Consider the following 24,350-nt stretch of genomic DNA (forward strand, 5'->3'; position numbering starts at 1 on the left):
TGGACTTTGCATTTAAGCTTAACAATTTATCACCATACATACATTCATTAGTGAAAGATCGAGCCTCGGAGTGTGCAATTCTGCGTCAGTCACAACCCATTGAGCAAACAAAGACCAAAAATGCTGTTTATGTGCATGATTAAGTGCGGCACCCGTGAATATGGGCATGGCGGCGCAGTGCTCGTCAATAATAAACTTATTTGCATGATGAAGTGCGGTGCCCGTGAATACTAAACTTATCTCGGTTTGTGGATGGTTACGAAAGTTCCCTTAGGACACACATTAACCAGAAGAGCGGACGGAAACTGTAGTTAGGCGGTGCTGCTTCTGGAATAACCGGAAGTGACGCATGTAATCTACAGCCAATTATAAGCCCTATAAAGAAAAGCAATGCCAGTGTTTACAAATGGCAAGCGCCAGGAGAAATTCCCCGGCAAAAGGCGGAATTTCACCCCTTTAACAGATTACTTAATGTCTCGGAGAGACAGCGCATGTGCGCTGCCTAGGCGAGACCTAAAAAGAGGTATGAGCTGATGCACGGAGGGGTGGAGTAGGGAAGAATCTTGAAATGGTTATTTTGGGTATCATAGTAGTGGTATGGGGTTTGGGATGAATGAGAGAGTGGAGGTAATAGATATATTGATAGAGGTATAGGGTGAAAAATAAGGTGGTGCATTGGAAAGAGTAGTGGAAAGAGGTTTGAGATGAGTCAGAGAGTTGAGGTAGAGGATATATTGAGCGCGGTATAGCGTGAAAAATAGTGTAGTGGATATGCTGAATTAGAAGAAAATTAATAAATAAGTAAAAGTAATAAATATATAGATACAAAGTAATAACGATATAGATCCATCAGTACATGGAAGGTATATAGATGCATAAAGAAAGGTAGCATATGTAGATTAGAGGCATTAAATAAACTCTGGCTTTCAAGTGTTGTACTTTTATTTATTTATATACATATACATTTTTTGTAGATCAATAGTGAATCAATTGTAGATAGTTATGATAAAACGATTTACTTATTTATGCAGTCAATTATATGCATGTTAAAAACTGAATAATGTAACTATCAGCAATATGTACATTTGTTAAGCAGAACTAATGAATATCTATATATAATATATATTTTTTAAACATAATTATTCTGCACGTTTATACAAAGCATACACATATAAAGGTGCATATCTATAGTACAAATACATGCCTATATACATTGAGATATGCTGTATATTTAAACCTGTTTGCGTATGGTGGTTATGTGGGGAAGAGCCAATTCTTGAGTATTTTTCTGAAGATTAGGTGGTTATCTGTGGATCTTATGTTGGGGGTAAAGAGTTCCATAGTTTGGCTGCTTGAACAGAGAATGATGTGCCACCCATTGTTTTTTTTCTTTTATCTTGGGATTTTGAGTTGAGGTGCCACTCTAGAGCAGAGGTTCCTTTTTTGAATGTGTTTGGTGATTTTATTCCTGATTAAGAGCAGTCCTGTTCCATGTATCGCTTTGTGGGTGATAGAAAGCAGCTTGAATGTGGATCTTCTGGCAACCCGTAACTAATACAGGGCTTTCAAAGCAGTGGAGATGTGGTATAGCGGTTTTATATGTAAAAGTAGTCTGACAGCCGAGTTCTGAATCCTTTGTAGTCTTTTCATGGCAGTTAAAGATGATCCGTGGTAGAAGCTATTGGCATAATCGAGTTTAGACAAAACAAGGGAGATGGTAGCCTGGACCTTGTGTGGAAATCCCAAATGGGGGGAGCTTTGTTGCAGAGTTTTTATAGTAACAAAGCTTGATATTGCTAGTTTGTCCACCTTCGGCATTCATCGAGAGCTTGGAGTCCATGGTCGTTTCAAGGTTTCTTACTTCCTTCGATACTTTAGGTGGTGTTTCCAGATCATCAGGCAATGTGGCGTGTGGGTCATAATGTTTCCATTCGTCACGTGTTAGTATTTACGTTTTGGAAGCATTCAATTTAAGATAGCTCAATGTCATCCATTGATCCACGGCTCTGAGACAACGGAAAATTTGTGAGTTTCCAATGTCTTTGGGGCATTGCAGTTAAAGGAGTTATGTGCGTGTCATCTGCATAGTTATAGCACGTGAGGTGAAACTAATTGATTAGTGCCGGTAATTACTTCATGTAGAGGTTGAAAAGCATGGGCAAGATAATAGAGCCTTGAGGGACCCCTGCTTTTGTGAAGTACAGTTTGGGCAAGAAAGGGGGGATATGGATGACATTAGTTCAGCTACGAAGATAGGACGCGATCCATTCTAGAGCAGTCTCCTCTATGCCGGCTTCATAGAGTCTTTGTATCAGTGTGTCATGGTCAACTGTGTCAAAGGCAGCCGGGAGGTCCAAGAGAAGTAGAGCAGCAAACCTGTTGCAGTCAACTGCGTTCTTCCGGTCATCCCAGATGGTAAGGAGGGCAGATTCTGTGCCTCTTCCGGGACAGTATCCCGTTTGGAAGCCTGAAAGTATGGCATTCACTTCAATGAATTGTGACATCTGGGTGAAAGCTGCTCTTTGTATCAGTTTGCTCAGGAAAGGTCCATTTGAAATCAGTCTGCAGTTGTTAGGGTTCAGAGGGTCCAAGTTTGTCGTCTTCAGTAATGGGCGCATGTATGACTGAGTTCTTCTGGAAATATTCTGGTAGTTAAGGAGTTGTTAATGATTTTCCTTACTGGAGTGGCAGCAGAGGTTGTTGAAGAATTGTCTTGAAGGTGTGCAGTGGACACGGGTCGGAAGGATGGGTCAGAGTATTCTTGCATTGTAGCTTTGTAAAAGTGTTAGTGCATATGCTGTCTCTGTTTTATGTACGAGTCCAACGTGTCTGCTTTGTCCGGGTAATAATTTGCCAGTTTGTCAGTGAACTCTTGAGTAACAGGATGAGCTGCGTCTAGGCAATTTGGTTTATGAAATTCATTGAGAATTTTATAGAATTCTTTATTTGCACATTTAGCATTATGAATTCTGACTGAATGGTATTTTTTCTTTGCTTTTTTGATAGCGGACTTATATAATCTGTTAATTTTCTGTAGGCGAAATTTGTCTTGGTTGACGTTAGTTTTGATCCAGGTACATTGCAGCTTTCTAATTCGTTGTTTTATTTCGGTATTTCTCCAAGGTGATTGTTTTGTGGTTTTTAGTGGTATCAGGATATCAAAAGCTTCCTGTAACCACTCATATAGTTTTTGAAAATAATTTGTTTTTTTTAGATCTCTACTGGATGTTAGTTGTGTTTCTAAGTGTTCCAAATTGAGTTTGTTCCATGGCCGATAGATGGATGCATGTAAGGTAGTTTTGGATGCGTCACTAAGTGCTGTTTTATGTTAGAAGGCAAGCAAATGGTGGTCTGACATATTTGAGTTGCCAAACCAAATATTTAGGTCACCCTGAACGCATAGGTTGGAGTGTAGTGTTATCAGGTTTGAAACCGTGTTTAGTAAAGTGTGTCTAGGAAAGTTGCCTTGCTAGGTGGAGGTCTGTAAAGGAACAGGAAGTTACAGGAGGAAGACGGTGTAGTATTGGATCTGGTAAAAAGGGTCGCACAATTTTTAATGGCGACGTCGTCAGCTTTAGTGATATGCAAAGTTTGTCTAAACACAACAGCTAGGCCACCTCCTCTTTTGCCTATACGATTCTAGGTGATCGTTTGATAGCCTAGAACAATGGCTTCTTGCAGAACTGGAGCCATATCATCTACCAACCATGATTCAGTTATGAATTGTATGTCTGGTTTTGCGTCAGTGAGAAGGTCATGGATGTGATGCTTGTTCTTAGAGAGCAATCGAGCATTTATTAGTAGACAGTTTAGAGAATGTGCTTTGGAGATAGTGTGACTTTGTTTTGTGGAGGAGTGACAGTATTTTGTGGACTTGTAGCTGGTGTGTCCTTAGTGTTGGTATTAGGTATATAAGGATAGCAATTGTGTAGCTTTTCTGTCTCGTATTCTTTGTCCAGCAGGCTAAGAGGGCATTTTTATGCAACTGCGTGTGTAAGTGGTGGAGACCGTGTTTGAAAGTGAGTTGTTGCGCTGTGTTGTTTTTGTAGTGTAACCTTGTTGTGCAGTAGACATGGAGAAGCAAAGTTGTGAGGTGGGCACGTTGCTAATTTTGTTTGCGTCTGTTTAGGGCAGAAGGTGTAGGAGTTAGGGGTGGCGGTGCAGCATGTGGGTCATGAAGTAAGGTTCTAAATTGTCCAATGGATGAGAGGCGGTTAAAAGAGTTGCTGTGATGCTGTATACGTGTTGGGTGAAGTGGAAGACAGAAAGCTTGGTACTGGAGTTTGTTAATTTGTGCAGTTTGAAAGGTGGGCGCATGTTTGTAGTTCGTGATGGTAAGTATTATGAAGTGTTAGGTTTGAGAGATTTTGTTGTGCTAACGTGTGTAATATGTTTTGTTTTTGAGGACTAGTGAAAGGAGATGTTTGAGTGAAAGTTGTAAGGTAAAGTGGGTGGTGATGTGTTTCTGAGTAGAGTGTATGCTGTGTGTTAGATGGGATGAAGTAGAGATGTGAGTGTCTTAGACTTTTTTGTTGCAAGAGGTAATATGTGTGGTGCAGTGGAGTGTAGGTGTTGTGTGGTTATCTTATTGTGGTCGAAAGAAGAAGAGGGTGTTGGTTGGAAAAATGATGGAAGGCCGAGTATAGGTTTGTTAGTGACAAAAAGGGTTCTGTTAGGAGTAATTAGAGCAGGTAGTGTGTGTCTGGATGGGATGTAGTTAAGTATGGTGTGGATTTGGATTGTGTTAGTGATGGGTGGACTGGTTATTGGTATAGGATACAGTGGTGTATTGTTTGTAGGTGATGGTGCAAATGTGTGGTAGCTGGGCTAGAAGGGTGTGAAGGTGTGGTTTGTGTGGTTTTGTAGTGGGTGCTGAGACATAGAATTTTGTATAACAATTTTGTGCTAACCGGGGTGAACACAGGCGTACATAAGTGTGCATTTGATCATGCCTGTGGATGAATGTGAGACTAGCTGGGTATGCCGCTGCTTGCTAAAAACGTAAAAAATAACAAAATGGTCACCATTTTGATTCTATACATGTTAGCCATACGGGATGGAAAAACAATGATACAGTATGTACAAAACCATTCCAAGTTGGCTGCCACGAATCCAAATGTGGTGGTCATCTTGGTGAGGTACCGCATAAAGTGAAATCATTGTTGCACAGTTCCAAGATGGCCGCCATGTTGATTCTAAACAAGGTAGTCATCTAGGAAAGAAAAAACAATGGTACACCTATGCAGGGCCACGGTGACGTCACAAGCCTTCTATACTGAACATTACTAATGACGTTAATTTTACTTAACAATCAGGATCTGATGTCCATGCTTGTGATATGATCTTAATAGGGTGATTACAGTGGCCTATGATACACAGATACAAACATCTTTTGGTGATACTTGCATGATGGGAAATCAATTTTCCATATAGGCCACAAATAAGACACAAAGCTGCAAAAGTAAATATTAGAGAATTTTTTTGATTGTGTCAGTTCGAAAAGTTGCTGTGTGTAAATACTACTGTAGGCATCTTGAATTTTAATCATTTAAAGGCGAGGCCTGCTCAGGATCAAAGTAGCCCAGTGCACTGTAAGCTTTATTTGAACATTCTAGACTGAATTACATAAACTAGAAATACCAACCTAACAGCAAATGACAGTCAATGTAAATATCACAGTCGTCAGTGTCACAAGTGGATAGTGAGCAAAATATGTTGAGGAGTGGAAAATCCCCAAATTATCAACTGAGAACCGGCAAATGCTATATACATATGAACGAGAGATACAACTAAGACACTCTTCAAGTATAAATTCTGTCAGTGTTTCGAATCCCTTGGGTCAAAAATCAGGCAAAGTGTTCCTCGGGACAAACGCAGTATACAAAGGTTGCTTGCCACCCTTCTATATGAGAGAATTAAAATAAGAAGCAATTAAAGAACAGGTGATAATTAAGCAAATAATGCAGCTTTAAACAAAAAAAGTATATCAGCAAGTCCCATGGCCAACAGGATTCCTCAAGCACGGGAAAAACCAATTGGTCTGACCTAGATCCGATTTTTAAATGTATTTTTGCAAACATATGAAACAGACAAAGTGTGTAAGAAGAATACAAAAAGTCCAAATCTAAAGTCTAAAGAGAGTGTTACTATGTTTGGATAAAAGAAAAGGAGAAAAAAGAAAACACTGTATAAATGAATAAGAAGAAACAAAATTAAATAATTGCAGAGATTGGTATGCTAGATCAGACACTGAAGTGCACTTCTTTTCTGGTGAATGTGCACATGTGCTTGAGCAAAAGGTTGTCACTCAAAGTGGGGAGAGCCTATGGCCGAAGTGGGCCCATCCACTGTCCCATGCTATAGGCTGGAGTGGGCAGAATGAAATTGTGAAAGACACTTTAACAAAGAAGTGGATTAAGGGGGCTAACCAAAAGCTCCTCTCCGTATCTACATATGTATGCATTTCATTTTTTTAATGAATTTCTTTGAAAATATGAGACTGGCGAAAAAGCTAAAGCGGGCTCCAGCCCAGACGTAAAAGGTTAACCCGGTTCTACTTAAAAAAGAGGAAAAGTATACAACAAATTATCCCACTGCTAATGACAATTTTTATTCAGACGCAGTAAGCAAAATGTTTTACTAAAGACAAGCACTGTGTACAATACATGCAATATCAAGAAAGAAGACCAATCCAAAGGGGCACGTACGTAATTGTGCCATCAAAGCCCTTAAAGTGATGCTTTGAAGCCCAAGACATAGAATTGTAAACATGACTTGGTAAATCAATAATGGGAATAAACTCCAGCAAAGACAGAAGCTGATACTATGAAGATACCATAATAAGAGGGAGGACATTTACAATTGTACGCAGCTGTGAGTTATTCAGAATAGGGCTATAAACAATAGGTACACGGACTCAGCTTGAGAGAATCATGTGTAAAACAAGAATTGGTAAAATAAATAGGTTTGGTGTTGGCCAGCAGCCGTGTCTTTATTAATGCTTGTTTTGTGATGGTTTTTGCAAAACTTTTTTGGGAAGCTGCCGAGCCCTCAATCTAAAACAAATGGCTAAAAGCAAAAATATGTTTTTGTTTTTAAAAAAAAAGTACACATTGCCATAGTAATGCCTGGCTCTTAAGAGAATTACTGTGCGTGTGGATTTGCCCCTTGAAAGGGCAGACTACACAGAGAAGTTTGCCAATGGCTAAAGTGGGCTGACCCCTGCCCCATGCTGTGTAGTGAACGGCAGAAACATGTGGATGACAATAACAGGCCAATGGATGAGGAGGGCAGGATGAAAGTCCCTGTAAGTATACTATACATACAAATTTAGTTAAATTAAAGGGTTCTTGGCTAATACCAGACTGTAACTAGCATTTGCAATGCAATAGATCTCGCATTTACGAGAGTTTCAGCTATTGGCAATGCAATAGCTTAAACTCTCGCAAATGCAAGACCAATAGCATTGGAAATATTTTTTTGTTTACTTGCGCCCATGTGGCAATATCACATTTATGGAGAACGCGCCCCTTTCTTTAGACAAGCAAGTCTAAAGAAAGGGGCGTGGCCGACATGAAAGTAAAACTGCAGCATGGGGCGCTATGACAAAAAAAGCATCTGTTTAAGTTGACAAACAGATTTCTTTTTTTTGTAAAAGCACCCATGCCACGCTTTTACTTTAATAGAGGCCGCATACCCTTTCTTAGACATCACAAAAAAAAAGTATATAGCGCTATACTTAAACAGGCCCGCTTCTAAACTAAATGAAGAAACACGGCCGCTATAGTTAAAGCAGACCGCCATTAGTATTTAAAATAAAAGCCGGCAGTGTGCCAAAAAGCACTTCACACAAGCGGTTTGGCTTTGTTTAATGTTTTTGTGAGGGATAGGAGGGTTGAGCAGCAACACAATGAAGAGCGGGGGGAGTTTGAGAGTGTGAAGCAACACAAGGGAGGTGTGAGCGAGAAGGGAGCAATAACACATGGAGAGCGGATGGAGGCAAGCGCATGCACGGTGAGAGGGGGTGGGACGGAAACATATGCCCTATTATACAGTGCATCTATAAAATACATTTTAAAAGTACCTGCAGGATCCTGCGACCAGGGGAAGGACACTGGACGCAGAGGAAACTGTACTTTGTCCATGCGCCACAGCAGGGACAATCACTTGAAGACTCGGAGGAAGTAGGAGGTTAGTAGGAAAAAGGTGACCAATAAGAAGCAAGGAAACAAATGACATTGAAGCCAGCCAATGGTAAGTAAAGGTAAGTAATAGCCAGGCTCTAAGCTCGTCTTTAAGCTTTTTTTTGTTAGCAAAAGATTTAGCTGACAGTGCATGTGCGATGTTCAGGAAAAACCTAAAAAGCTATAACACGAGTTCCTGCCATGTTCCTCTGACTGAGGTCCTGCCTACAGATGCAGAGCAGAGCTGATTGGGCTATCTACAGGCCTGGTGGGCTCTTTTAGAGTATTTTTAAACAGACTGCGTGGCTAGGATCCTCTAGCAGGTTACATACAAAGTATTGGTAGAGAAAGATCATAAAGAAAGATCACCCCGCCCTTTATTTTAAAGTTTGTAAAGCGTAACGGTCACCCAAAGGTACCTTGTTACTCAAAACCCTTAACAGAATAAAAGGACATACTGCTACATAAAAATCAGACCTAAGAGGTACTAGAATAGAAAAAAAAAAAGGCCAGGACTTCAAATGTTTCCCAAAGCTCAGTAAACGAGATTCAGCTTGCAATGGAAGTAGCAGGCTGTTCCAGAGTATCGAATGGAAGTTTGGCTAAAGCTGCCTATATGGACTCCTGCTATTGTAATGAGCTAATTTCTCTGCGTATTATGGCTACTGAAGATCCCATTCAGACTTCATAATTATGCTGGTTTGCCATACTTTTCATCGACTTGTGCACTGCAGGCTTTCTGAAATGGTTTCTCTGCTGCCAAATACCGTTTCATATTCTGCCTTTTCGTGCCCCTCATTTCACCATCGTCTATTTTCTTTCACGGAGAATAGCATTGCGCCTTCTACACAAGTTGCAAAACACAGGAAAGAAAATGTGGAGGGTTCTGCCCTATTCACTAAATGGAGTGACAACCTGTATAAACAGAGGCAGCCAAAAGAGTAATTGCAGTGCCAATTCCCTGGGAAATCGCCCACAATCAAGTAAAGAAAAAACATTACTACAATCACATACTGGCAAAATCGCCCCACTCCTCAAGCGTAGGTTTCAATAATAAAAAATGTGTCTCTCTGCGATATGCCCATAAATCACGCCGTGCAGGGTTCCTGGGAGCTTCAGAGAATATCTGGAGCCGACAGGGGAGGGAAAGTTAAAGTGCACCATGCACGCGTTGTGCTCAAAGGTGATCCTACTCCGAGATTGCTGACGCGTACTCGTGCACATGTCCAGGCTGTCCTAGAGACAGGGAGGGAGGGAGCGAGCAGGAGTTGTGCTAACGCGCCGTACAGCGGGGACAGGAGATGTGCACGCGTACGGAGTGCTAATATCCTGTCCATACGCGTGCACATCTCCTGTCCCCCTTCAGCAGAGAAACCGACGACTATAGGTCTCACCAAGGCAAGCAGCACATGCACTGCGTCGCTAGACGAGACCTAAAAAAGGGGAAGAGGGGACCAGTTTGAAATAGTTAAAGAGAGGCGCATGAAGAGCATGTTTGGAGATTAGGGGAACTCAGTCTGAAATGTGCTAGATCATTAGGATCCGAGATAATTTCTTCGGAACAAACATCACAAAGCTTTTATGTCTTTGGAATAGATCCGTTTACTACTGAGGAATTGATGGAGTGCTGAATGCTGCGCCAAATGGTCACTTGGTAAGAATCTCTGGCAACCCTGAACAGAGACGAGACACTAGCAAACTTGGAAAATCTGATTTAGGAGGAAGTATCTATAGAAGAGGAGAAAGGTTCTGCGTTCTTAAAAAAATCTGTTTTATTAGGAGTAAGAGCACAGTATGAAGAGAAAAGTTAGGTGGCCCCTTGTCTGTGTAAACAAAGAAGAGCAACACAGCAGGCATCTTACAACGTCAAGATGCAGATAGGCTTTACTTAGGCTTACTAGTTGCAACAGTCCATTGTGCCAACTAACCAACACCTGAATGAATGACTGAATGAAAAGCCATTTGTTGAGCGCACAACTGCTCCCAGGGAAACATCCCGGCACTGAGCTAACCAGACAGACTGATTTGACTTGAAATTAGTTTTCCCTCAAAAGGAATGTTTTCAGATTGACCTTTAACGCTGCATCTAAATTGGTCTCACATAGGCTTTCTGGTAAAGCATCTCATAACTTCGCTGCACTCAGCTGCGGCGCATTCACATCCATGAAGGCCACGCCCTTTCTTTAGACAAGCTGCGTCTAAGGAAAGGGGCGTGTTAAACATTAAAGTAAAACAACGGCATGGGGGCTTTGACAAAAAAAAAGCATCTGTTCGTCAAGTTGACAAACAATGCATTTTTGGGGTAAAAGTGCCCATGCCGCACTTTCACTTTAATGTGGGCTGCATACCCTTTTTTAGATGCTGTTTGTATGAAGGAAATAGGTGCAGCCTCAATGAATGTGAAAGCGCAGCATGGGCGCTTGTAAATAAAATAAATAAGTAAGTAAGCGTGGACGCTAAATGCGGACCGCGCTGCTAAAATAAATAAATTTGAAAACGCGGCTGCTATATTACAGCGGACCACCATTATTAAAAATTAAAATAAAAGCAGGCGGCGAGGTAGTGGGTACAATAGGGGAAGAGCATTAAATAAAATAGTGATCACTGTCTTATAAAGCAGACCATGTAACACCAGTAAAAGCTCCAGTCGTTATGGGAGGTAACAAATACAGACAAGGCGGTAACAAGGAGGGACTAACAAGCCTAATAACGACTAGGAAGCCAGCGATTACAATGGACAATGACACAAGCCAATTAAAAATATGGGTGGAGCTTCAAAGCCATACTCCACTACTGCATACCTCGCAGCAGTGCATGCGCTGCCCAGACTTGACCTAAAAAGGATACGATAGTACTATTTGTAGGCTGCCCTCGGACTAGCAGGACTCCGGAATGAGCTCTCCCTAAGGACGATGGGACACTTCCGGTCTCCCTTACTGCACTGTGCACAGGGCGAGACTGGCCCTAGACCCAGCTACATTAGAAACTGTACCCTTAATTGTGCACCACGAACAGATTGGGTTGGGGACTGTCTCTAGTGATCAGCATTCCCAGCTTCAATTTTGTAATGTTCTTTAACGCTGCACCCTGAGATGATGACGCGGGTGATGCTATATGCTGTACTATGTCCTCCTGGCAGGTTCCTTAGTCCAGCAGTAATCTAAAGTTCTGGGGTGAGGGACCTAATATTTATACCACATTTTCCTTTGAAGTTGGTACCAACAAGTTCCTCTGGCACTCATAAACCAGTTTAGCCTGGCTCAGGCCAGGCTTGCCACAGGAGGTGGAGACAGCGTTATCAAAGGCAGCCACAGTCCATTCAGGCACAACTGGCAACTCTGCACACTACTCTAAATGCAGCCAGGTCTATTATGCCTGGCTATGAGTCACCCAGGAAAGAGAGAATCCCCCCATTGTGTCTGTCTAGTGTGAATGCAAATTCTCTGCTCCGGTCACTCTAAACCCAGACAGGGTATACACAAAAAGGCAGAGGCACACAGGATGGTTAAACAAGAAAATACCAACTTTCTAAAAGTTGGTATTTTATGCAAAAATCATCTTTACTAAAAGATGCATTTTTAAATCCTAAATTAAGGCATACTAAACTCCATTCTTCTACCAGCTCCCACTGGCACGCTACATTTGTAAAGTGTTACCAAGCAGCTCCCATGCTAACCTATGGGAAAGATAGCCTTTCAACTGTGAAAAACGAAATACTCAGTATTTCACTATAAAGACATGCAAAAATACACCACTACATGTCCTACCTTTTAAATACACTGCACCATGCCCATGGGACTACATTGCGCCTACCTTATGGGTAACTAAGATGTAAAAGAAGGGAAGGACCTGGCAAGTGGGTGCACTTGCCAGGTCGACATGGCAGTTAAAAACTGTGCGCTGACACTGCAGTGGGAGGTCTGAGACACCTTTAAAAAGTTAATTGTGTGGGTGGCACAACCAGTGCTGCAGGCCCACTAGTAGCATTTGATTTACAGGCCCTGGGCACACACTGCGCACTCTGTATTAGGGACTTAGTAGTAAATCAAATAGGCCAAATATGGAAACACCAATCCATAAACACAATTTACATGGAGAGCATATGCACTTTAGCACTGAATAGCAGTGACAAAGGGCCCAGAGAGGGCAATGAAAAATAGGTCACAAACAGGTGGCCAAAAAACAAAACGTCTAGGGGTAAACCGGCTGAAAAAGCAAAGTCTAACAAATACTCATTCTGCTTCCATCTTCCCACCTCAAAATAGTTATTCTCCCCTTTGTCTATATTGTTTGCATTATTGCTTCTCTCGTTTCTTCCCCTTCCCCAGTGCCTTGTTCATAGCCTGTACCAGATACAAAATTCCCTACCATGCTCGTTCTGGGACACAACAGACGTTTCCACATCAATCAGTCAGTCATTTGTTAAGTGCACTACATACCCGTGAGGGTCTCAAGGTGCTGGGGGGGGGGGGGGTGCTACTGATCGAACAGTCAGGTCTTGAGTGTCCTCCTGAAGGTTAGCAGGTCTTGGGTCTGACGTAGGCTTAGAGGGAGTGTGTTCCATGTCTTGGCCGTGAGGTGGGAGAAGGATCTCCCGCCCGTGGTAGCTCTTCGGACTCACGGGACGGTGGCGAGTGAGAAGTCGGCGGAGCGTAGCTGGCGGTTGGGGATGTAGAAGGCTAGTCGTCAGTTGAGGTAGGCTGGGCCGGTCTTGTGGAGTGCCTTGTGTATGTGGATGATGAGCTTGAAGGATATCCTCTTGTTGATGGGGAGCCAGTGCAGGTTTCTCAGGTGGGGGGTGATGTGGCCGTGGCGTGGTATGTCGAGGATCAGTCGTGCCGAGGCGTTTTGGATGTGTTGTAGTCGTTTGATGAGCTTGATCGGGGCTCCCGTGTAGAGGGTGTTTCCGTAGTAGAGTCTGCTGCTGACGAGAGCCTGGGTGACTGTCTTTCTTGTATCTGTCGGGATCCATCTGTAGACCTTGCGGAGCATGCAGAGGGTGTTGAAGCAGGAGGAAGAGACGGCGTTGACTTGCTTGGTCATTGAGAGCGTTGAGTCGAGGATGATTCCCAGGTTGCGTGTGTGGTCGGTGGGTGTCAGGGGTGCCCCCAGTGCCGTCGGCCACCAAGAGTTGTCCCAGGCTGAAGGGTTGGAGCCGAGGATGAGGACCTCCGTCTTGTCCGAGTTCAGCTTCAGACGGCTGATCTTCATCCAGTCGGCGACAGCCTTCATTCCTTCATGGAGGTTGGCTTTGGCTGTGATGGGGTTCTTGGTGAGGGAGAGGATCAGTTGAGTGTCGTCGGCGTAGGAGATTATGTTGCGGTTGTGCTGTCGGGCGACGTCTGCGAGCGGGGCCATGTAAATGTTCAACAGTGTCGGGCTGAGGGAGGATCCCTGGGGTGCGCTGCAGATAATCTCGGAGGCTGAGGATCGGAATGGGGGAGGCGGACGCTCTGGGTTCTGCTGGAGAGGAAGGAGCCTTGTCTCGGATCCCTGCAGCGTGGAGGCGTGCGCGTAGTGTGCGGTGGCAGACGGTGTCGAAGGCAGCGGAGAGGTCTAGGAGAATGAGTGCTGTGGTCTCACCGTTGGCCAGCAGGGTCCTGATGTCGTCGGTGGCGGCAATGAGGGTGGTCTCGGTGCTGTGGGTTGCTGCGGACCCCTCACTGGGAAGGGTCCAGGATTCTGTTTTCTTCGAGGTATCGGGTTAGCTGTCTGTTGACGATCTTCTCTATGACCTTGGCCGGGAACGGGAGCAGAGAGATGGGCCGGAAGTTCTTGAGGTCTCTTGGATCTGCCTTGGGTTTTTTGAGTAGGGCGTTGATTTCGGCATGTTTCCAGCTCTCTGGGAAGGTCGCAGTCTCGAGGGAGAGGTTGATGACGTTGCGCAGGTGGGGTGCGATGGAGCTGCTTGCTTTGTTGAAGATGTGTTGCAGGAATGGGTCTGACGGAGAGCCGGAGTGGATTGTACTCATGGTCTTGATGGTGTCATCGGTGCTCACGCTGGCCCAGGCTAGCAGGGGGTCGTGGTCGATGATGTGCGGAGAGTCTGTTGTGTTGCTGTCTGTTGGGGCTGTCCGGGTGTTGAAGCTATCGTGGATGTCTGCCATCTTGCGGTGGAAGAAAGTGGCGAGGGAGTTGCACACGGCTTGCGACGGCGGTATGTCGTTGGTGTTGGAGCTGGGGTTAGAGAGTTCCTTCACGATGTTGAAAAGCTCCTTGCTATTGTGTGCATTTTTGTCGAGTCGGTCTTTCAAGGAGGTCCTCTTGGCAGCCCTGATGAGGTGGTGGTGGTTGCGGATGGCGTCCTTGTGTGCTGCGTGGCTGTCCGGGGTCTGTTCACTGTGCCATTTCTTCTCTAGTTTCCGGCAAGCTTGCTTGAAGGCTAGGAGTTCTGGGGTGAACCAGCTGGCCCTCTTGCTGGTGTCTCTGTGGGGGGGGGGGGGTTCTTCAGCGAGCGAGGGTGTTGGCGCAGTCCTCGATCCAGCATCTGAGGCTGTGGGCAGCGTTGTCGGTGTTGGAGGGTATGGTGGGTGGGTTGAGAGCGAGGTTTGCATGTAGTTGGTCTTCGGTGATTTTGCTCCAGCAGCGGTGGGGGATCTGTTGGGTGCGGTGGTGTGTTGTGGGTTTCTGGAAGGTGAAGTGGATGCAGCGGTGGTCGGTCCAGAGGAGTTCGGTGGTGCTGTTGAATGTCCTCCCACTTAGCTGTTTCACACTGATATCCATTAACAAAATGTTCTATCTTTAAGTCACTGTGCATCTGTCACTGGGCGTTCCACAAAAAAGGTCCCCAGCCGCAAGCAGTTAATCTCATTTGCCCTCTGAGGCAAATTTTCTTTCCATCCTGAGAGTCCACCCTGCTCCTTTAGGAGGAGTTGCGTTCTCTACCCTCACAACAATAACGTGGCATTATTTGTTCCATCAGAGACACTGAAAACCACCTGATCTTTTGGAAAGACCTTCAAACTCTGCTTTTAACTTACTTTCTTTAGCTCTGGTGACATGCCCCTCTGCAGTAAAATTCAAGTCTCAGTAGATTCTGGGTATCAGTACGCTTTTAAAATAATGCTATAACTAATAATAATACTGTTTACTACTATTACTACTGATAATAATAATATTAATGAATAAAACGTGTTTATTCAATATTATCGTTTTTTATAGTATGGACAAAGCCCAGAAAGAGTCATATCAATGCTAAAGATATGAGAGGGTAAAGCTATGTGCAAGGAATAGTTTCGGACTATAAACAACATCGCAGTATACATAGATAAAAAACTGTTGTTCTTACATGCCCATTAAAACTATGATATATTTATTATGGACACAGGTAACACTGCATGACACTCTACACACTATACGTTCTAAAAACACACACATTTAGTTGGTTTAATTTTCAATTAAAAAAATTACATGTAGCGTCTACGATGTTTGAAATTTGACTTGCTTTTAGCTCCTTTTTCGAGGGATGCAATATAGTTTCTAATTTGATATAGCATGGATGAAACATCAACCTAACAAGTATGAATTATTGCAAATAATATGATTGCCTTTATTTACATGTTCCTACAGACGCAAACCATCCCATATAATATACTGCTTTAGAGCAACATGAAGGAAAATAGGAGCCTGTATACAACTTTTAAATTATTACTTTTAAAAGCAATTACTGCAAATGTTTTACCTCATCATTTATCTCTAGAATGTGAACTTTTCAAGAGCATGAACATTGTGAAACAGTAACATATTATGTGTCACCTAAGTACCCACTCTTACTGATTCACGAACATGTATAACATTCACCCATATTTACAATGTTTAGTTGTTTTTTATGCTTTTTCATCCATCTTACTTCTTTCAGTATACACTAGAATTAAATTACACTCTTTATTATAGTTCTAAAACTCGTATTGTTCTATATTGCAACATTTCAGCATTTGAAGGAATGTAGTGTTACAAAACCGGGCTTCATTATAGTTCAGTAGACTATGCAGATTGGATGACAGGTGTAGCTTTCTCAAGGGTTTGAACGCCAATCTTTAGTGGTTTTACTATGTAAATCAGTTTTATTTGGGCAAACAATTTACAACTTGTGTTCAGCTGTGGCTCACAAACCTAGATCCTAACCAAACAAAACGTATATTCCTGAATCTGTGAAAATGTTATTACCGTTTTATTTTTCGGGTTTGGTCCTACTAATAGATTGGACAGAAATTCCTCGTGAAGCACGCTGCACCCACCCCAAGACACAGAAAAACGAAATCAAAGACACTTGTTGGGTTCATTAAAGAAGCACTAAAAGTAGGAAAAGGCCCTAAAATGTGTGCGACTTCACACAACATGCATTTAACCTGCACACATATAAGACGCATCACGAAGGCTGCAATTTTACATTCTACGCCCATCTCCCTACACCTTACTAGTTGAAAAATCTAAAAAGAGCGTCTTCCAAGCTCTCACAGAATAGGATGCATCTCCATGACAATCAGGCAGTCCAAACCAAAAAGTTCTCTTCCTCCGTCACACCAGTCATCAATGTAGAATATACCACACTCGTGTGAGAGGCCAATGAAGGGGAACATGTAAAGAAGTGCTACTATGGGGCAACGTGCTATTATTATAGGGGTAAGAAGATGCTACTCGTCTGTGAGAGATGACGAGTAGTGTGAGGACTCTAGTTCCTTTCAAATTCTAGAGGCAACTGATGCAGAGACACAAGGGAGCACAGTCTGAGTCACTGAGGAGGTAGCTGGAGATAGAGGCGTTCTCCGCAAGCCCAGTAGTAGTCCATCAAAGTGGAGGTGCCGAACTGCATATCAAAATTGAAGATAGTTGTGTTGCAATCTGTGTTACGCCCAACAGGTACAGAGCCATTACCTATGAAACAAAGAGAAGGGTTTTTTAGTTTAAATGCTCTTTTAGGTTCGGACATTCCTTACCTGCCACTTTCCTGAGCCCATATCTCTTCACAGTCCTCATCAACATTCCGGGCAATGTCTTCCTCATTATCCGTTTCTCCCGCCCAAGGGGGGCCTAAGGAAGCTGCTCTACATATTAGGGCATCAGCAGGGATCCATCTGCCCTTTGTGTAAACCTATGCTATTACCTTCAGCACAGGCCTATTGTGGCATGGACATGTGCGGTCATCATGCGGTAGGGAATCATCGCAATTGGCCACGGGCACCAACACTGAGATATATCCTTGTTTCAGGATAATTGGTCCGCGAAGGTCCATATTCCCATATCCCCTTTTACGCATGTTCCCTATCTCTTCTGTCAGGGCGGCTGTCTCGGTGAGAACCTTGTGTAGAATGGGGGTATAGTCCCATGTTGTGGTATTCACAAATACCGTATCCAATTCAACCGTGCTGACCTGGGTCTCTCCCTGCATGCGGCAAAGATACAAGTGCAGAAGGCACATGGCAATGTGTGGTGGGACTCCTTTAGGAAAAATTAGTCTGTCAGCTCCTACTGCATGGGGGATGTATGAACATACGTAGCAAGAATCATTCGTTATTGTTTTCCCTACTGCTGTCATGTCCCTGTACCATGAGTTGTCTACTAGGGAGGAGTGGACCGAATGATCTCATTACTGACTGCTGTAGACCTAGTATGGGACCTTCGCCCTTTTGTATCTCTACAAGATGTTGGAATGTCTTATACCCTGTCCTCTGGTTCGTAGGCTTGCGGGGGACAAGGGGCTTTGTTCTGTGAGGGGAAATAGCGAATCGGCGGGCTCTGTGGTGGCGAGAAGGGCGTTGGCGGGAAACTTGTTGTCTGTGATATTGGCAGCCCTTTCCCACATACTATTTCTGTCCCCCGTGGGGGGAAGTTGAGAGTTCGAGATGCACACTAGTGTGTGTATTGCTAGTGCTACTGTCGGGAGTTTGGGACCTAGCGTGCTGTGTGTTGTGTTCTTCTGGTTGTGGGTGACCGCTGGTACAATGGATGGAACAGTGGATACTAAGGCATTTTTGCTACCTATATCATGATAACTCTTTACAGCAAGAAAAAAGATATACCAATTAAACGTTGCTAGTGCCACTCCAACAATGATACATAACATTAATATTGTAAGAATACATATCTTTGCATCACGGCTGCTATATTCATGGAGCAGCACGTGAGTGTCTTCTTCTTCGTCAACAGTGGAAGGGAAGCCGCTGTCCTCATTCAGGGGGACCATGGGCATGTCGCTTTCCTTTTTTAATCCATTGTCTGATGCTGCGGAGGTGCAGGATCGAGGCGAATGTCCTTCCTGTGTATCCATGCTATGCGCTCAGCTATCCGGACGGCAGTTGGAGAAGAATCTGTCACCTCAAAAGGGCCTTCGACTTTGGGGTCTTTCCAGCGCCTGATGTGCTTCCGGATGAAGATCAGGGCCCCAGGACGAATCGGTGGGAGCTCAGAATCGGTGGGGCCCTTTTCTTTCCTCTTGGATACCTGGGCAGAAAGGAACTGCGCAGCGCAGGTTAGTGTGCACAAGAAATCGTAGAGCTCTGCATTAACCATCTCAGAGAATGACTCACTATCAGTTTTGGGCCTGGTGGAAGGGACAGTTACATTTATGGATCGTCCAGTGACAAGCTGGTGGGGTGTGAGGTGGTGATCCGAACTTGGAGAATTTCTTAGTGAGAAGAGGGCAAGTGGGAGGCAGTAGAGCCATTTTTTTGCAGATGGTGGCGCTTATTTTACTTATTTTGTGCTTTTAGCAGGCCGTTGAGGTGCTCACAAATACCATTACTTTGGGGGAGGTAAGCGGTCAGTTTGTGTCTGATGCCTAGCATTGTGGTCAGGGAGAAAAAGATGGCGTTTGAAAAATGGCTTCCCAGACATGGTCTGTAAATGAAATCAGCAGGGTCCTGCTGTACTCCCCTCTTCTTCCATAGCTCTTTCTCTTGATGTGGTGCACTTGTATTTCTCTGAGATGCAGTTGGGCAATGTGATCATATTGTTGTGTATTGTCAATGGGGTAGGGAGTATTTGTGTCAAGAGTTTCATTATTTACGTCTGTGTGCCGCGCTGGAGCTACACTACCTTCATGCGTGTTTGTCTGCTCTGCTGGAGCTACTCTTTCTTCTGTCTGCTCTGCTGGAGCTACTGCTTGGGCAAGTAGGATAGGGATGTTTTGAGGATCCGGCGCAATCGCGGGTGGGGAGCCTCTGGCTGCAGCTTTGGCTGCCCAATCTGCCAGCGCGTTACCTCTGGAGACAAAATCTCGTCCATTAGTGTGCGCTGCACATTTGACAACTGCTACCTTAGTTGGAAGTGTGAGGGCCTCAATTAATGGGCCAAAAATCCGTGTTTCATTATTGCTTTGTCGAAGCTCAGTACTGATCGGGCCCTTCTTTCCTCCACCTGGAAACCTGAGTTTGAAAGGAACCCTGCAGTGCGTGATACTCATACAATTTCTTATATATTTCATATACAATATAATATGAAGCACAGCTATTCAATGCACACTGTCCTCTGTATTTACATATACTCATGTTTTCATTACTAACCTTAATACATAAATATGATATTACAATATATTATTTATCTTTTGTAGTCCCTGGCGAATGCACTGCATTAAAATGCATTCTAGCAGATTCCCCCTTACAGTCTAATTTGTTACAACACTATTTTCTTCAGCTCTGAAGAACCTAGCAATGCTGCTTTAATATCTGATGGACGTGCGTACACTTAGCTTACTTTATCTTAAACAGTACAGTTGTCAAAAGGGATCGAAGCATGCATGTATATATATAAATACACGCATAGCCAGTCACTAAACTGCATAACGTGAAACCTAAAACACTGTATTTTATCACGGCTGCCCCCTTTTACCAAATTGTGTGATCCTAGGCAATTTATTTCTCTTTACACAGCTCTCTGTGTTCTAACTGTATACATACATATCTTTACATGAAGGTGGCCTCAATCTCCCGATCGTTACAAACCACAGGAAGCCTGTTTCCTGCCTGGCTCAACGCCCAGAATCCGTGGTCGGCCAAGAGTGCTACTATCAACGGCAGCCCAAGAGAAAGCTTATTAACTCTTTTGTTACCTCGTAACATCTAAAAACATGTTTTGTGTTTAATTGTACGCTATGCTGAATAAAATATTTAATATCACGTCTTTTTTGTAAAGCACACTTTCACTCAGAATGGTATTTTGGTGCTAGATACCAGATCCTTATTGTTCCTTCAACTCAATGATACTCCTTTCATCCGTTTCAGAATGATGAAGGGCTGATCAGACCCCGCATCTATCCACTTTTAGAAGGATGAAATGCTCAATAGAGCTAGTAGCATATGAACCTGTGACCATCAAGTCAAACACAGGCTCACGTTCTCTGTATGTCATGCACCTTGTGTAAACGTCGTATATTCTAGTCTTTTGCTCCTAAGGGCCTACAATAATGTATTGGACCTATATTTTGACCCAAAATGAAAATGGGGCATAGCTAGTGTGCATTTCATTCCTTTGTTTAATGGTCAACATCCGCTCCGACATCTACGTTTCTCTAAGGCCAGTGGCACCAACCAACTTGAACATGAGCCACAATTTCAAAACCTCATTTTGTAATAGCAAACATCAACTGTGTGTGCTCTGTTGAGACACCCTCCCAGATCGGCTCCTGCATCTGAGCCATTGCCTGTGCCTGCCTTGGCTGCTGCTGAATTTGGATGCAGGTAGGAGCAAATCACTCTGTACTTAGTATATCGGGGCTACAGTATTTTGTGTAATCTTACTATGTTAATCTAGCTGACCAGGTGGGCTGCTGCATTGTGTACATTGAAGTATTGATGCCTAAAGATATTCGTCAGGTCTATAATGAAAAATTATTTTATGACTTATAATTGGTCATCTAAATAGAGATATTCATGAGCATTTGAAACTGAAAGTATTTCCCTTTCTGCCAGGAAACTATATTACTTATATTGATGGCATTTTTAGTCTTCTAACATTGTGGGCCATAGAACATTATTGTGTAAGGATCTATTTCCAACAATGAAGGAGATTTTTTGATTGTTACCAGCAAGGCATTTTACTCATTTTTACAATCTTTGTTCTATTGTTGTCCATACTCTAGATGTTGAGGAGCATGTTGAATAGAATGAGGATCCAAAGATATCAAAGGGAATAGCTCCATTTTACCTGGTATTACATCTTCTATAATTGGGCTCTGGGCGGTAAGGGATGGCAGTCCTTGAGCTCAACCTATTATGTAATCTACCTTTGCTTGGCTGGCCTATCTTTTTCTGCTGGGCCAAGTCTAGGGCGTAATAGCAACCAGAAAACGTAAAAAGGTTGCTGTGTGACGTGGTCAATTAATGCCTGTGAAAACCCTCATCCCCCTCTTACTACCACTTGACTCAATATTCAAGTGGGAGGATCCGTTATTAAGTGTCCAAGCACGCCAGAAAGGTGAGATGAGAAGCGTGTGGTGTGATGGTCAAGGAACTGAAGGTACTCCATTTAACAGTCTTGAAGGCAGCTACTTGATAGTTAGACACAGTATACACTGGATGCACCGCGAACCAGTTGCGTGGTCTCAAATTGAACCTGCCTCAGTCAAAGTGGGTGTGCTGGGCACGTACCCAGATGAGGGGAAGGAGTGGTGCGGTGTACTACAGACCACAGCATCAAATAACTAGCGGCGATCTGTAAGGCTAATGACTGGTGTGATACAGATGACAGCAACATTAACTAGCGGGCTTTTTCCCTTAAATGACGGAATTGGTATAAGGCCAGTCAACTTTAAATTGACAACATTTGCTCATACAGTCAATATTTGCATATATTAAAAAAGAATCAACATGACAATCAAGATCATGACAATCAAGATGCACCTAGATATTATGGTCTCGCTAATAAATCAATAGATCAGCATCTGCCAGAAAGGCTTCAAATACAGGAATATATAAAAAACAATTCACAAATCTAAGTTCTTCTAATAACTGTTTGTGAATCACAGGCGTCTCATCTTATTCAAGAAATCCATGCCTTTTCCAGCGCAAGATGCTGTAGTGTGTTGCTGTTGTGACATATGCAGAGTCTGAATAACCAGTGATGCAGTTGTCAGCCCCATTGTTTAAAGCGGCAAAAAGTGCCACTAACTCAGCTGCTTGGCCCGAATAATGTGGAGGTAATGCAATCTGCTGTACAATGTCTAGGGAATCAGAGGACTCATGCTGTTGGGCCCTAACCACTGCGGCTCCTTTGTACCTGACCCCTTTTTCTTGATCAATGGTGGAGGACCCATCAACAAAATATATAGTGCTACCTGGCAATGGGTCCTCTTTTGCTGCTCCTAACTCATCTGGAGAGAATGTGGCACAATCATGGGTGTCATCATCTGAGGCTGCAATGGGATGTGCAAAGAATGTGGCAGCGTTAACTGTGTGAAATTTGACAACTTTCAAGGAAGGCAAATGACAGTATCACTTCAGAACCTGACACTCTTTGTGTTGTTAATGTGGTCTTAACTTTCTGAATTATGGCAAAGATGGTGTGCTCAGTGTACAGTGTTAACGGGGATCCCATGACAATGGGGGTACTGTTCTCAACAGCGAATGCTGGTGCGGCAAGAGCTTGCTCGCATTTGTAAGCACCTTTCATGACAGAGTCTAACATGCCGCTGAAGTAGGCAATGGGCTTATGGCCCATGGGATATTCCTGTGTGTCCGCTATCTGATCTGAAATGGGCAGAGGTCCACCTGTAATACTGGTATGCAGGTGGCTGCTGCTGCTGTTGCATGGGAATCTGTATTTGCAGGAGCGGTGGCTGGGTAGGTTGGGCGTGAGAGTACAGTATTTGGGGCTGGAGGCGCTGTGGGTGAATTTGCTGTCGTTGGAATCGGTGTGGTGATTGTTGGGCGGGACCCATGGATTGTTTGTTCTGATATTGAAGTCTAGTACGGCACTCTCTTTGCATATGGCCTACCTTGTGGCAATAGAAACAGGTGTACTGCCCTGACTGCAGTTGGAATCCCTGTTGTCCCATTCCATTCCCTCTTTCCTGCCTACCTGTGTTCCCATTGGCATTCTTTCTGTTGTTGTAAGTATGTTGTTGGTCATTGCTGTAAGCAGGCTGTGCTGACATGTATTGCACGGGGGTGTGGTTGCATCCGTTGTGGGGCAGGCTGTGTGTTGCGAGTTCGTTCATGGCAGCCTGGGGAAATGTGGTGACTGCCGTCATCTAACTGACAGGTGCAGCTACCATCACTGTGTCTGATATATCCTTTGTAAGCTTTTTAATGGAGGGAGTCACTGTGAAACAACTCTGCCTATGCTTTTCTCTCTCTTAGTGGCTGCAATTGAGATCCAGTATCAGTTCTTCTCCTACACCCTCAAGGACACGGAGGTATATACCATCCTGTAATTCGTGGTCCTGGGCAGGAGTGCAACCAGGGAAGTGGAGCTGGCCACCAAAAGCAGGAGTCGGCAATCTTAGACAGAAGTGGGTGTCTTGGCCAATAACTTGTTACTTTGGTCGTGCCTTCCCAATTTTCGAGTCGTAAGATAAAATATATGTGAAAGCCAGTCGTTGTTTTATATACAAAAGAGTTCACTATCCTATTCATAGGGTCACTAGTGTGGGAATCACACGATGTAAGCCTGAGAGGAACAATGTGGTGGGGTGTCGTCGTGGGAATTGTCGGTCATTCCCTTTTAGATTGAGCTGGAGCAAGGGGGTGGGCTTGCAAGGGCAGGCAGGGACGCAGAGTCTTGTGAAAACTCGTGCAGGAGTGCCCTTAAAAGAGGGGATGGGCGATCCAGAGAATGTGCGTGGTCAAATGAGGGGTAAGAGGCGGAGGCAGAGAGTGTGGGAGAAGCAGGGGCGCTTAAATGTGGGAGAGTGGCTGATTCGGATGAAGCCACAGACTGTATGGAGTCTAGTGAAGACTCCCCGTCAGTGATAATCACAATGGGGGAGGTAGTGGAACATTCTGAAGGACCGGAATACTCAGAAGAAGCAGAGTGGGGGTGGATAGGGTGGAAGAGTTAGATAAGTGGCCAGGCCAAACCAAGTTAGGGCGAGTGGTGTCTGGAGATGGCGGGGCGAGAAATGTACGTATGTGGGCGGCAAATAGGTCGGGCAAGGATAGCGTAGAGAAGCGGACCTGAATATGGGGGGTGAAGGTGACCCTGAGAATTTCCCACGTGGCAGAGAGGATGTCG

At 43.9% G+C, this 24,350-nt stretch overlaps 2 protein-coding genes across 7 annotated transcripts in view; one reads left to right on the forward strand and one right to left on the reverse strand.

Annotated features, from left to right (window-relative positions):
* The window catches only part of LOC146871331 (uncharacterized), a 733,473-nt gene that overhangs the window by 392,640 nt on the left and 316,483 nt on the right, over nucleotides 1-24,350 (reverse strand). For 3 of the 6 annotated variants that reach the window (XR_014980983.1, XR_014980985.1, XR_014980984.1), the window contains one exon: nucleotides 15,708-18,638. The exons of the other annotated variants lie outside the window; for them this stretch is intronic. The gene's annotated coding sequence lies outside the window, so the exon portion shown is untranslated. Of the gene's footprint in view, nucleotides 1-15,707; nucleotides 18,639-24,350 lie in introns of those variants that run through there. 6 annotated transcript variants of the gene reach the window in all.
* The window catches only part of LOC146871332 (uncharacterized), a 574,862-nt gene that overhangs the window by 361,320 nt on the left and 189,192 nt on the right, over nucleotides 1-24,350 (forward strand). The gene's annotated exons all lie outside the window — the stretch shown is intronic.

This window comes from Triturus cristatus, chromosome 1_1 (genome assembly GCF_964204655.1).
Source record: "Triturus cristatus chromosome 1_1, aTriCri1.1, whole genome shotgun sequence".
NCBI lineage: Eukaryota > Metazoa > Chordata > Amphibia > Caudata > Salamandridae > Triturus > Triturus cristatus.